Below are 15,164 nucleotides of genomic sequence, written 5' to 3'. Positions count from 1 at the left end.
GTGGTTCCTTACTGGATGGAACAACCCCAAAGTGCCTAAGATACCTTAATTGTCCTAGACTAAGGCGAGAACGCAAGAGGTTGTCGGTGAGGGTAATTCCTATTTTCATTCTAGGTGGACAAGTCCAACCCTTTCCCGGGCTCTTGTTAAAGAAGGTGTATGCCGAATCGCTCAGGTCTATGTATGCACCGAACGAAGTCGATGGAGAGTCCTTCACGGCACAATCGGCACAGGGACGACTATCGTCCAAGTCTTTTCTAGGTATGAAGGTATTTTCGGAAGCAACGAGGTTGTCGGAATGCGGTTCCAACATTTCTTCATGGTCATCGTATTGGGGTGGATCAATAAAATCCTTCCTAAGTTCTTTTGACCAATTTAGAATTAGCTCTTCTAGTTGAAATAACTCGTCAAGGAGCATTTCCCCTAGAATATCTGGCTGGGCGCATTCGAGGGAGAGATAGTGCTTATTTTTACTTTCGCCCCTCTTAAGGTTATAAGGAATTGGTGGGTCTATATAGTGGGGCCTATAATTTAGAAAGTAACATTTTAATTCTTCATGTTCGCCTCCACATAATTTACACCATGTACCATAAAAGTGCCAAAAGTAAAAAGAATTACTATCACTCATGTTTATGTCAGAAATTACCAACCGCCGGGATCTAACGGTTCTGTTTTCAGTAAGAGAATCTTGGGCACGGGGGCGTGTTGAGTGAGCACGGCCCCTTGTTCAGCTTACTGTCTGACTTAAAACAGGATTGCCAGTTCCAATGATTGAGCACGGGGACATGGTCAGCAGGCACGGACCGTGCTGAGCTTTGCAGAAGCTGAAAAAACTAAGAAAATCCTAAAAATTAAAAAGAAAAATAAAAAATATGACTAGGCCGTTGATTCCTAACTTTCTTAAAATCCTTGTGTCCCCGGCAGCGGCGCCAAAAACTTGGTGTGTGTGTAGTGTAATATATTTTTAATGTATATTTAAGCCCTTTTTACACTTTTAGCCAAGTTTTAAATTTATAAAACACGATATTCAGTAACACTAAACACACATATGGGCAAGTGCACCCATCGTGGACGTAGTATAGTGTTGGTAAGATACCAAGGTCGTCCAAGGACACAAGAGCTTTTAGTACCGGTTTATCCTCAACGTCTAATCAAATCAAAAAGTTAGAAAAGATTTTTAAACTAAGAAAATAAAAACTAACTAAATGCTGAAAAATAAAAATAAAATAAAAACAGATAGACAACATGAATCACTTGGATCCGACTCGTGTATTAGTATAACCTTTGATTATTTTCGCACTTTTGCACTTGTTTAAGAGATTATCTTAGTTATTGTAGTAGGTCCCTCTTTTGAAGGCGACGTTACCCTCAACCCAGTAGTTTGAGTCAGCAAGGATACAATCCTAAAGGGTTGGATTATTGGAAGATAATGAATTAAGTTATTAATGCAAATTGTGGTAGGCCCCGCTTTTGGCGGTGACGTTACCCTCGGCTAAGTAGTCTGAGTCAGCAGGGATACAGTCCTAAATAGCCGGGTTATAGTATTAATAGTAGTTAACTTATGAGGGGGTCAAAGAGTTTGGATCCCCGCCATCCAATACCTATGGGTATTGAAGGAGATCCTACTAAAATTGACCCAGGTCCCTTGCAGGACCTCTAAATGCTGAACAAGGGCAAGACCCTTACCAAACCGTTCCCTTAACCCCCACCAGGTAGGCAACATATCCATATAGACCGTGGAGATATGAATGGTGAAAATCTTTTATTTTATATAGACAGTAAAATAATGCCAAGACACCACGGACAAACGATAAGGAAAGATCACCTTCAACATAAGCAACTAGTTATTAAAGTCATTAATACAAAACCAAATAAAAAGTGCAAAAGATTAAAAATAAAAAGTATTATACTAAACACTTGTCTTCACCAAGTGATGTAAGAGACTTAGGCAAACATGGCCTTGATTGTCAAGAACTCTTACGATCAATCTTGGATCCCGAGACGACTCACACACTCTACGATGGACAATGGATGATGGTGTTATGGTGGTGGTGGGTGGTGGATGAAGTGTGAGAGAGGTGGTGTGCCAAGGGATGAGTTGAAATGAAACCAAGCAATCCTATTTATAGGCTGAACAGAAGGCTGGGCACGGCCCCGTGGCCGCTGGACACGCCCCCGTGCCCGTCTGACACTCTCTCTCTTCATTAATTGTAATTCGCAATTACAATTAATGCGCCTGCTGTACTTTCGCCACACCCCCGTGCTCACTGGACACGGCCCCGTGGTGGGCAATAGAAGCTTCTATAGGTTTGTCTTTTCTGCTGCTTCTTGGGCACGGCCCCGTGCTTGCTGAGCACGGGGCGTGTTCAGTCTTCTGTTTTCTCTTCTCTGCTTAGGAGGATGCCGTTGAGGGTTCGGGCAATCCACTTTTGTTCCTTTTCTTGTATTTATGTTAGAATTAGCTGTCTTTTTGCTTCTTTTGTGAATTTGAGCTCATTTCATCCTGAAAATACAAAAGGAAGACAAAAACACTCTTTTTCCAACATTAGTACTCAAAAAGGGTTAGTTTTATGCCTTATTTGATGTAATTTATATGTTGCATTTTACACACATCAATAATAAAAGTAATAATGGCAGTAGACGACCACCTATTGAACAAGAACACAGCGTAAACAATGGACCAATACTTCAAGTGCCCATTCCAAGAAGAAGAAGAACCATGTCTTATGGTTGTTCTTACAAAGAATTCTGGTCCTGTAAACCAATAGAATTCTCGGGCAATGAAAGAGCCATTGCAGCTCTACGCTGGATAGAAAACACTGAGGTAGTATTGAAAATAAGCAAGTGCGCAGAAGAGGATAAAATAATGTTTGCCTCCAATCTATTTAAGAATTCAGCTTTAGAATGGTGGAACACTATCCTCCAATCTAGAGGAAGTGACAGAGTCTATAATATGGAATGAGATGAATTTAAGAATATGGTGGAAAGGAAATTCTGTCCGCCCAATGAAAAGGAACAGATAGCAAATAAGTTCTTAAACCTTAGAATGACTGGAGTGGATAGTAAGGGTTACACTACTACATTCTTCGAATATGCTAGAATAGTGCCAACCCTTGCATCAACCGAACCAGTATTAATCTCACGTTACATCTCTGGATTAATCAATGAAATTAGGCATGTAGTCAAGGCAGCTAGACAAACTATAGAAGAAGCAGTAGAACTAGCAAATACCTTGACTGATGAATTAGTGCGTACCCAAGAAGAGAACCAGAGTAAGAACCTAGCTCAAAAGCTTACCCAAAAATTTCGCTATGGAAATTCCAACCGTGGGAAAAATGTAGGTTCTACTTCTGCTCCTTACTGCAAATATTGCAAAAGAAAGCATTCTGGGAGATGCTCTATATACTGCATTTTTTGCAAAATATCTGGACACAAGGAAGAAGACTGCAAGAAGAAACCTAACAACAGGATATGCTACAATTGTGGAGAGCAAGGTCATATCAAGCCAAACTGTCCAAAGCTAGCTCCAGCCACGAACAACAAGACTACTAAAAACGCTAGAGCATTTGTTCTGACAGCAGAAGAAGCAAAACTGACCCCGGACGTGATCGCCGATACGTTTTTAGTTAATGAAGTTTTTTGCTAAATTATGATTTGACACTGGTGCAAACCAAAGTTTTATTAATACTTCCTTTTGCAAACTTCTCAATCAACCATTAACTAAATTCCCACAAGAATGTCTAGTAGAAACAGCAAATGGGGAAACCATTAAGATCACCGAAATCTTGCAGGAAGCAAGAATAGAATTTTTAAACTAAAAGTTTATTGCAAACCTTTATCCAATGAATCTGGCAGGATTTGATGTTGTATTAGGAATGGATTGGTTAATAGCCAATAAAGCCAATATTCTATGTGATCAAAAGTCAATCCAAGTAAATTCACCAAAAGGTTAAAAGATCACAATTAAAGGAGATAAGCCGTTTAGGTCCACAAAATTCATCTCTGTGATGAAAACAGCAAGTTGTGTAAGAAAAGGATCATTAGTGTATATGATTTCCATAATCATTAACACTAAAGAAAAAGAACTGAAAGAGATTCCCGTAGTATCTCAGTTTCCAGATGTGTTTCCAGAAGAATTACCAGGACTACCGCCGGACAGGGAAGTTGAATTCAGAATCCATCTGGTACCAGGGACAACACCAATTGCCAAAGCACCCTACCGTTTGGCACCAGGAGAAATGCAAGAGTTAAAGAAACAGCTGGACGATCTTTTGGAAAAAGGATTCATATAGCCAAGTTCATCGCCATGGGGAGCACCGATCTTATTTGTTAAAAAGAAAGACGGGTTGATGCGTATGTGCATTGATTACCGTGAATTGAATAAAGTCACGATTAAAAATCGGTACCCATTACCTAGAATCGATGATTTGTTCGATCAATTGCAAGGAGCTCGATTCTTTTCTAAGATCGATTTACGTTCAGGATATCATCAATTAAAGGTACAGGAAGAGGACATTCCTAAGACCACATTTAGAACAAGGTATGGCCATTATGAATTTACTGTCATGCCATTTGGTTTAACCAATGCCCCAACTGCATTTATGGACATGATGAACCGAATATGTAAGCCATATTTGGATAAATTCATAATTGTTTTTATAGATGATATTCTCATTTACTCTAAGAGTAAAGAAGAACATGCAGCGCATCTGCATGCACTCCTAAATTTGCTGAGTAAAGAAAAGCTTTACGCTAAATTTTCGAAATGCGAATTCTGGTTAGAAGAAGTACAGTTTCTTGGACATTTAGTAAATCATGAAGGAATTCATGTGGATCCTACAAAGATCGAGGCAATTACTAAATGGAAAACTCCTTAATCGCCAACCGAGGTTAGAAGTTTCCTAGGATTAGCCGGTTATTATAGAAGATTTATTCGAGATTTTTCTAGAATAGCCATTCCCTTAACTAAGTTAACCTGTAAATCTGTTAAATTTGAATGGGGACCAAACCAAGAGGAAGCCTTTAGAATTCTTAAGCAAAGATTAACCAACGCACCCATGCTAGCGTTACCAGAAGGAATTGAAGATTTGTAGTCTATTGTGATGCTTCTATGTTAGGTTATGGATGTGTGTTGATGCAACGTCAAAAGGTTATAGCATATGCGTCTAGACAACTTAAGAATCATGAAGAAAATTATTCAACCCATGATTTAGAATTAGGAGCTACAATTTTTGCTCTAAAAATTTGGAGACATTACCTTTACAGTAGTAAGTTTACCATTTTTACCGATCACAAGAGTTTAAGATATGTTTTTCAGGAAAAAGGAGTTAAACATGAGACAAAGACGCTGGATGGAAATTCTTAGTGATTACGATTATAATATCCAGTATCATGCAGGAAAGGCAAATGTAGTAGCCGATGCTTTAAGTCGAAAGTATCATGAAAAAAAACAAAAAGAGTACGCTCTCTTAAATTAAATCTACAAGTAGATTTAAATGAACAGATTAGGAAAGCACAAGAATCAATAATCAAGGATGATACTGAAAAATTAAAAGGAATGATTAAGGAACTAGAACAAGGAAGATATGGAATATGGAGATTCCATAAGAAAAGAATGTGGATACCCAAACTAGGAAATCTATGCCACCGAATACTAGACAAATCCCATAAGTCTAAGTATACGATGCATCCTAGAAGTGATAAGATGTATCAGGACTTAAGAAAGAACTTTTGGTGGATAGGAATGAAAAAGGATATAGCAGCTTATGTTGCCAAGTGTCTAACCTGTTCACAGGTCAAAGCTGAACATCAGAAACCCTCAGGATTATTGCAGCAATTAGAAATGCCGGTTTGGAAATGGGAATTGATAACAATGGATTTTGTTACCAAATTACCCAAAACAAGAAAAGGTAATGGAACAATTAGCTAAGCTATATAAATGAAATAGTTTCATTACATGGAATTCCTTTATCACTTGTTTCTGATAGAGATAGCCGTTTTACTTCTCATTTTTGGACAAGTTTCCAAAAAGCGATGGGAACCAAGTTAAATCTAAGCACAGCTTATCATCCTCAAACAGATGGACAAAGCAAAAGGACAATCCAGACAATGGAAGATATGCTTAGAGCTTGTGTAATTGATTTCGGAGGAAATTGGGACGATCACTTACCATTAATAGAATTTTCCTATAATAACAGCTATCATACCAGTATCAATGCTGCACCATTCGAAGCACTTTATGGACGAAAGTGCCGAACTCCAGTCTGTTGGGCAGAGATTGGAGAAAAGCAACTATCTGGACCTGAAATAGTATAAGAAACAACAGAAAAGATTATTCAAGTCAAGGAACCACTAAAAGCAGCACGTGATCGACAAAAGAGTTATGCTGATAGCAGGCGAAAGCCGTTGGAATTTCAAGTAGGTGACAAGGTGTTATTAAAGGTCTCTCCTTGGAAAGGAGTGGTAAGATTCATCAAGAGGGGAAAGCTAAGCCCCAGGTATATTGGACCTTTTAAAATTATTAGAAGACTAGGACCTGTAGTCTATTAGCTACAACTGCCAGAGGAAATGGCAGGAATACATGATGTATTTCATGTATCTAATCTCAAGAAGTGCTTAGCCAATGAATCACTAGTAGTGCCTCTTAAGGATATAGAGGTAAATGAGAAACTTAAGTTTGTAGAGAAGCCACTACAAATTGAAGACAGAAAAGTCAAGAACCTCAAACATAAGAGATTGGTTCTAGTTAAAGTGAAATGGGATTCTAAGAGAGGACCAGAATACACATGGGAACTTGAATTAGAAATGCAAAGGAAATATCCACACTTGTTCCAGTAGGCCTCGAGGACGAGTTCTAAAACAAGGTGGGGAGGATATAACAACCTTCCAAAATTATTTCCGACACCCCTAATATATTTAGAATGTCCCAATATGCCTTAAAATGTACCCCGAATACATATAATGGCCCTAAATACCTCTATATAATTAAAAATAAAATAAAAACAATTTATGAGGATCGCTCGCGGGCCGCGAAGACCTTAGTGGTCTCTTACGCGGGGCGCGACAGCTATGGATCAGGGCGACACCCTGAGCTGCCACGTGGCAGCCTCGTGTCAAACCTAGTTCGACGAATTAGCACAGCTAAAGCCTACACCCCTCTGTCGCGGGCCGCGAAGACCCCTTTGTGACATATGTGCTTGTAATCATTGTAAACAGTTCAGTTATCAATGAAATAAAGTTATTTGATCCCAATGTTTGTTTGTTTATGTTTGATGATTTTCATGTTTTGACTTTTATTCGATTTTAAACTCTATATCACTTTCTAGAGAATTATACGCAAACTGGTGCGTAAACGTACTTAGTTTAATGTGACAAATACTCCAGAACATCAATTTATGCTTAACATACCTTAAATAACCTTTACATAACTTAGAAATAAGTTTTGAAGGTTTTGGTATGGCAAAATCAAGTTAATTCGCTTACAGGGACAAAAATTGACAAACTATGAAAGTATGCCAATTTGAACTGTAACAAACATTCTGGAACATGCCCGTAAGTTAAACACACCTTAAATATCCTTTACATAGCTTAGAAATAGGCTTTGATGGGTTCGGTGTGCTAAAACAAACTTTTGGGACATTTAGGGACTAAAAGCGTCAAAAAGTGCATAAGTTTGCATTTTCGCGCATAACTTACGTTCTAAATACATCCGTACATCCAAAAATTTATGTAATCATTAAAATATTATGATGTTTTAGTGATTGGCTTGTCAAAAATCCATTCGTCGCGCAATTTGGACCGTTTTTGCGTCCGTTACGACTTCTGTCGTAATCAACCGAACAACGCAATCGTACGGCCAAACAAACCGACATCCGGCATATTTTTGAGCATGTTTCATGTTCCCTTTACTTTAACATCCTTATAGAGCTTAAAAATGGGTTTGACGGGTGTTAGAAGTGCCAAAACACGACCTTACGCGCACAGGGACCAAAGCTGTCAAAATGAAAAATATGCTGGTCTGCAGGGTCCTTACGGACCGTATGGGTATGCTTACGGTCCGTAAGCCATGCCCAGATCAGTAGAATTGCATTCCAGCCATTTCAAGCTGTTACCCACCTTTGCACATGGTTTTGTTGAGTCTATGGCCTGGTTTAGGGGCTCCCCTGGTTTTCTAAAACTATGGGCTCGATGTGTACGGCTAGGATTGAATCTCAGATATCGAGGAACGATCTTAACGGTTCTACAAAACCTATAAACACCCCCACCCATTTCCTCACATTTGAATATGATTCTACACTCTCTAAGTGGAAGTATATGCTTCCTACCTGAGAGTGAATCGGGTTCGAAACTTGCGGGGACCTTCTGTAAGTATTCTTTGGCGTTTTTCGTTCATTTTAGTGTTAAAGTCAAACTGCATTTGACTTTCTGCATAGACCAGTTTATGGTCAACGCGAAGTTCATTTGAACTTCATAACGTGAGCGTAATCACGATGGTTATAGTCCCTAGTGACTATACCTACTGATTACCACGTTATCTAGGCTCAGTGACGAGTCGTAGTTTCGGCCAAAATACGTTTTCTCGCGTATTTTGTTACCAAACTACTCTAGGGTATTAAAACCATTTGTTTTAATACCAAACCTGTTTTCTAACTTTACTAAACATGTTCTAGCATGTTTAGCTCGTCGCTTTTAGATTTGTGCTTGTTTAGGATCGTAAAGGTAAGCAATCTAATCAATCGCTTATACTTTCGAACCCAACCCATTTGGTCGATCTTCAGGATTCGAACAAACACTTTAGGTGACCATAGTGTATAGGGAATAACCTTCTGAGGTTATATCTTATGGTCACGTCGTTTAAATAGTTGTATGATAAGTAGTTCTTATGCCTTAGGTAAATTACCAAATACTTTTTTTGCGCTAAAATTCATTTTAAGCCTATGTAACATAACTTTTGACATATAAACTGATTTGGCAACAATATTAAACATGTTAAGGCATATCTTACTTGTCATAGGACTAGTTAGGCATTCCGAACGCGTTTTACGCGAACGACGCGTTAAAGTGGCATAAGCTACCTAGACGGGTCGTAACGGGTCAAAAGCACTTAGGATAAGTTTCGTTTTAGTATGTAGGCTTTGTTAAACCATGTTACATAAGTTCCCACACTTATTTGGTTTACAAACCCTCGTACTACCCGATCCTCCGAGAGGTCCGTTTATTAATATAGATACCTATATTAGGTGCCATTTGTATCCGTGATCTTCTAGCTTTGCTTGGTGGATATCTAAAGTCTATTGAGCAATCTCAAGTGAGTACATAGTCCCCTCTTTTACTGTTTTTCAAACATTTTGGGGTGAAACACATGTGTCTACTTGTTACTTTCATGCTTTCCATGTTTTCATATCATATGCTTGTTATGTTCTATAGTACACATATAGTACATGTTTTCATTGTGTTTTTGCTATGTATGTCCATTGTGTACATACTTAGTACATCGTTTTACATGACATTTTATGCTACGTATGTTCGTTTAGCACATACTAGTGCATTGTTTTACATTACCTTTTTCATGCTATGTATGTTCATCATACTTAGTACATTTGTTTTACATCACATGCTATGTATGTTCATCATGCTTAGTACATTTTCATCACATGCTTACATTTTGGGTATAACATTTGGTTTGTTTAAGTGGGACCATATACATTCATTAACTTTGATCACATCGCTCGTTAGTAGGTAATGGTACCATAGGAATTCACAACTCCCGTTCCTGACATCCTAGGTATGTTTGGATGGAAGGAATGACCGAATTCGATTAAACATAACACAGATAGACCTTTAATTTGTTTAAGGGTTTATCACCACAGTCGCAAGGCTTGGATGTATGCATTTTCACAATACCGCATAAATGTCTGTATTCAGTATAGCATGCATTTTCACAAAACATAACATTGATTTAAACCACATTTTACTTCAATACATCGTTTTGTGCATTTTTACCTATGGTTTAGTTGATACATATTTCACTTGCCATACATGACATTTTGTTTACAAATTACATGATTGATATTTGACATAGACATTTTGATATTGATATACACATTTCTTGGACAACATTTTTACATAAACATTCTTACATGGCTTTTACAAAGACATTTGACAAATAGTTTAGACTTGGGCAATTTACATTGGTGGTTTGTTTGGGTAAGTGATTTAAGTAACGAGACGTGTGTAATGTGATACAAGCATGGTGGATACGCCGCTGATACTTCCTATATATAAGTGATAGTATTACATTACATGTCGTAGCGTTATTTAAATCATTCAATTTGGATTTATACATTTTTATACAAATAACATATTTTTCACAAGACTTTGTTTTACAAAACAAGTTTATTTTATACAACTTACTTTACTTGGTTATTCATTTAACCATACATATTTTTTTATTTATACATATCATCTGATTTTACCGCTTTTCAAATGGTTTACAAAACAAAACAATTTACAAGGTTCATGACTGAATTTTCTTAAACCTTTCCTTAAACTTAAGTGATGAACCCTATTTTCACAAAACCTATGTATCTCACAGGCATATTTATGCTGACATACCTATTTTCACATGTGTTTCAGGAGCAAACGCAAAGGATGTTCGTGATACACTAGGGTGGACTTAGGCCTTAGTGACATAAAATGAAGTTAGACTAGTTAAAACTTGTTATGTACTCCTTGTTACATTTTGTTTAAGACATTGTAACTCTTTGGTTTGATGAATAAAATATAAAACTTTGTATGCCATGGTTGTGAAACAATAATTCTGTTACAACACTCCCCGACGTTTCCGCCACGATTTGATGTTTTATGTGGTCGGGGTGTGACAAAAGAGTTGGTATCAGAGCCATTGGTTAGAGGGAATTAGGTTATTAGTAATGCTTTGACCTAGACTATAACCTTTCTAGGACCCCAACACAAGTTGTCTTGTGTTTAGATCTTAAAACATGCACCGCACCTATCCTTAGGTGATCACCAAAACAAGAACCCAATTTTCTGAAACGATTTTTGAAAAACAATCTTCTGTTTTCAAATGATTTATTATATGGTTTTGAACCCTTTGATTTTTCAAATTGATTTTTGAAAATTTATCATTTGTTTTTGAATGATTCTTTTGGGCCTTGTGCCTTCCAAGTTTTCAAAATATCGTCTAAGTTTTGGGTCCTAAAATAGTGTGAACACGTGCAAACTGGAAGGGTGAATGCCTGTACCCTGGGTTTTCTGTCTAAGGCTAGAGTGTTCGTACAAATCCACATAATCGGACAAGTCACTCTTACCTGGGAACTCTTGGGGTGAGTGTTCACTTATAGGCGAGCATGTCTTCGCTAAGCATTATTTATGGACCCATTTACTTTGATTAGTCACTGTGTGTCATTTGTTTGCTTTGTGATACAGACGAATGACCACCATCCTTGCTTTTGTTGATTTTGTTTCATCTCGTTCTTTTCATCTAATCGTCTCACTCGTTTCCTCTCATGTTTTCCCCTTTTTAGCATGCCTCCTCGTCGTGAAAACCCGTTAACCAATGCCGAAATGGCAGACATTCTGGCACAGCACATGGCTGCCGCACTACCAAACATTATCGCTCAGGTGAACCAAGCCAACAACAATCAGAATGCTCCTTGTAACTTCAAGAGCTTCAATTCGGCTAAACCACTCAAGTTCAGTGGTACCGAAGGGGCAACTGGGCTCCTTCAATGGTTCGAGAGCATTGTGAGTACATTTCGTCATGTACTGTGTCCTGAGAACCGGAAGGTCGAGTTCAATTCCAGCGTATTTCAGAAGAGGGCTTTGACATGGTGGAACGGGGTTATGAGAGACCGTGGTGCAGAAGTTGCTCTTGCACAAACATAGGCTGAACTGAGAACTCTTATGATGAGGGAGTTTTGTCCTCGTCATGAGCTGCGAACATTGGAGAGGGAATTTGATGATCTGAAGCAGGAAAGTGGTGAGCACCGGGTGTATACTGATAGGTATGAAGAGTTAAGCTTACTTTGCCCAACTATGGTTACCCCACTCGATAAGGCTATCGAGAGGTACATCGATGGTCTACCTGACTCTGTGCAAGACATCGTTACTGGTAGTAATCCTACCACTGTCCGTCAGGCGATCGAGTTATCTGTGACTTTGACTGAATCGCAGATTCGAAAGGGTAAGTTGCACATGAAGGGTGACAAGAAGGGTAAGAAGCAGGAGTCTGATAAGAAGGATAGCAAGAAAGGTAAAAACAAGCAGGGTAAAGATTCGGGTTCTGCAAAGGGTTCTAGGAAAGCGTAAGGCTTCCAAAAATTCTGTCGTCACTGCTCAACAGAACCAGGCAGCTGCCAATCAGATAGCGCAGCCTCCAGCAAAGAAGCGATATGAAGGGAATGCACCTTTGTGCAATAGGTGTAATAGTCACCATCATCAGCAACTTCCATGCCGTTTCTGTACCAACTGTGGGAAGTCTGGACATCTTGAAGAATTTTGTCGTTCTGCTCGTAATCAGGTTGCTCAGAATCGAGCTCAACAGGTAGCTCAACCACCTAATCAACAGCAAGTTGCACGACCTCACTATCCTCCTGGATCGTGCTTTAATTGTGGAGACCTGACCCATTATCGAAACCAGTGTCCAAGGCTGGTTAATGCGAATCCAGTTCAGGCTCAGGCTTGTGGACGAGCTTTTAACATGAATGCACAAGAGGCGCAAGCAGACAATGATGTGGTGAACGGTACGTTCTTTGTTAATAATCAACCTGCGTCTGTTCTTTTTGATTCAGGGGCCGATAAGAGTTTTGTGTCGTTGTCTTTTGAGCCTTTGCTTCGCGTGTCTAGAACAAAACTAGGTAAGCCATTGACAGTAGAAGTTGCTAGTGGTGAACCCGTTGTTCTTTATTTTGTTCTTCGCAACTGCCAATTGAACCTTAACAACCATCTCTTTCCTATTGACCTCACGCCAATGCAACTTGGAAGCTTCGACATTATTGTGGGTATGGATTGGTTAGCCAAGCATCGCACAGAGGTAGCTTGTTTTGAGAAGATCGTTCGTGTGCCGCTTTCGTTAGGTTAGATACTACAGGTTCGTGGTGAGAAACCTGTTAGTAGCCTCAAGCTTATGTCTGGTTTTCAAGCTCGGAAGTATCTGCGAAAGAACTATGTGGCCTTCTTGGCACATGTTACAGCAGATAAGGGCCAAGGTAAGTCTATTCAAGATATCCCTGTTGTTCGGGATTATCCAGAGCTGTTTCCTGAAGAGTTACCTGGTCTACCTCCAGCACGCCAAGTCGAGTTCCGTATTGATCTCGTACCTGGTGCAAATCCTATTGCCGGAGCTCCATATCGTCTTGCACCGTCTGAGATGCAAGAACTGTCTAAGCAGCTTCAAGAGCTTTCTGACAAAGGATTTATTCGTCCTAGCTTTTCTCCTTGGGGTGCTCCCATTCTTTTTGTCAAGAAGAAGGATGGATCTTTCAGAATGTGTATCGATTATCATGAGCTGAACAAGCTTACCATCAAGAATCGATATCCCCTACCTCGCATTGATGATCTCTTTGACCAGTTACAGGGTGCTACTTGTTTCTCGAAGATTGATCTTCGTTCTGGGTATCATCAGCTTCGTGTGCATGAAGAGGATATTCCCAAGACAGCTTTCCGCACTCGTTATGGGCATTATGAGTTCACAGTCATGCCATTTGGTTTGACCAATGCTCCTGCTGTTTCATGGACTTGATGAATAGGGCTTGCAAGCCTTATTTGGACAAGTTCATCATCGTTTTTATCGATGACATCCTGATTTACTCTAAGACGCAAGCTGATCATGAGCAACATCTTCGTCTTACTCTGGAACTCCTAAAGAAAGAGCAACTTTTTGCCAAATTCTCCAAGTGTGAATTTTGGCTTAAGAAAGTTCAATTTTTGGGACATATTGTCAACGAACAAGGTATTCATGTAGATCCCTCCAAGATCAGTGCGATTAAGGATTGGGATACGCCTACTACTCCTACTGAGGTTCGTTCTTTTCTTGGTCTTGCGGGTTATTACCGCCGCTTCATTGAGAACTTCTCGAAGATTGCAGTTCCCTTAACTGCTCTAACTCAGAAGAACAAACCCTTTGAATGGGGTTCTAAGCAAGAAGAAGCATTTCAGACCTTGAAGCAGAAGCTTTGTGACGCACCTATTCTAACTTTGCCTGAGGGCAATGATGATTTCGTCGTTTATTGTGATGCATCGAAATTGGGTCTTGGCTGTGTTCTGATGCAAAGGAGCAAAGTCATAGCCTACGCATCAAGACAATTGAAAGTGCATGAGAGAAACTACACCACTCATGATCTTGAGTTGGGTGCAGTTGTCTTCGCTCTCAAAATCTGGAGACACTATTTGTATGGCACAAAATGTGTGGTTTTTACTGACCACAAAAGTCTTCAGCATATCTTCAATCAGAAAGAACTCAACATGAGGCAAAGACATTGGGTCGAACTCCTAAACGACTATGATTGCGAAATTCGCTACCATCCTGGTAAAGCGAATGTTGTGGCTGACGCATTAAGTCGTAAGGAACGTACTAAGCTTCATTGTGTTCGTGTTCAAGCTGATATTCAATCTCAATCCGATATTCAAGCACGCATTTCTCAGGCTCAGCATGCTTGTGTTTCACAAGATTTGATGGGTAAGGAATTACCCTATCACATTAAGCCTAATCTTGTGCTGAAGGAAGATGGATCATATTATTTCATTGACCGTTTGTGGGTCCTAAGCCAAGATGATCTTCGCACCTTGTTTATGGATGAGGCCCATAAGTCTCGTTATTCTATTCATCCTAGCTCAGACAAGATGTATAAGGATCTTCGTACTCGGTATTGGTGGCCTGGTATGAAGAAATACATTGCCTTGTACGTTTCAAAATGCCTTACTTGTCTTAAGGTTAAGGCTGAACACCAACATCCTTCTGGTCTTTTGGAGCAACCAGAGATTCCGGTTTGGAAATGGGAAAACATCGCTATGGATCTCATTACTAAACTTCCGCGCACTAAGAAAGGTCATGATGCCATCTGGGTAATTGTTGATCGTCTTACTAAATCAGCGCATTTCTTGCCAATCCGTGAGGATTTTTCTACTGAAAGGCAGGCTAAAAT

This window comes from Helianthus annuus, chromosome 5 (assembly GCF_002127325.2).
Source record: "Helianthus annuus cultivar XRQ/B chromosome 5, HanXRQr2.0-SUNRISE, whole genome shotgun sequence".
In the NCBI taxonomy this organism is placed as follows: Eukaryota; Viridiplantae; Streptophyta; class Magnoliopsida; order Asterales; family Asteraceae; genus Helianthus; species Helianthus annuus.
This window is presented reverse-complemented; position numbering follows the sequence as displayed.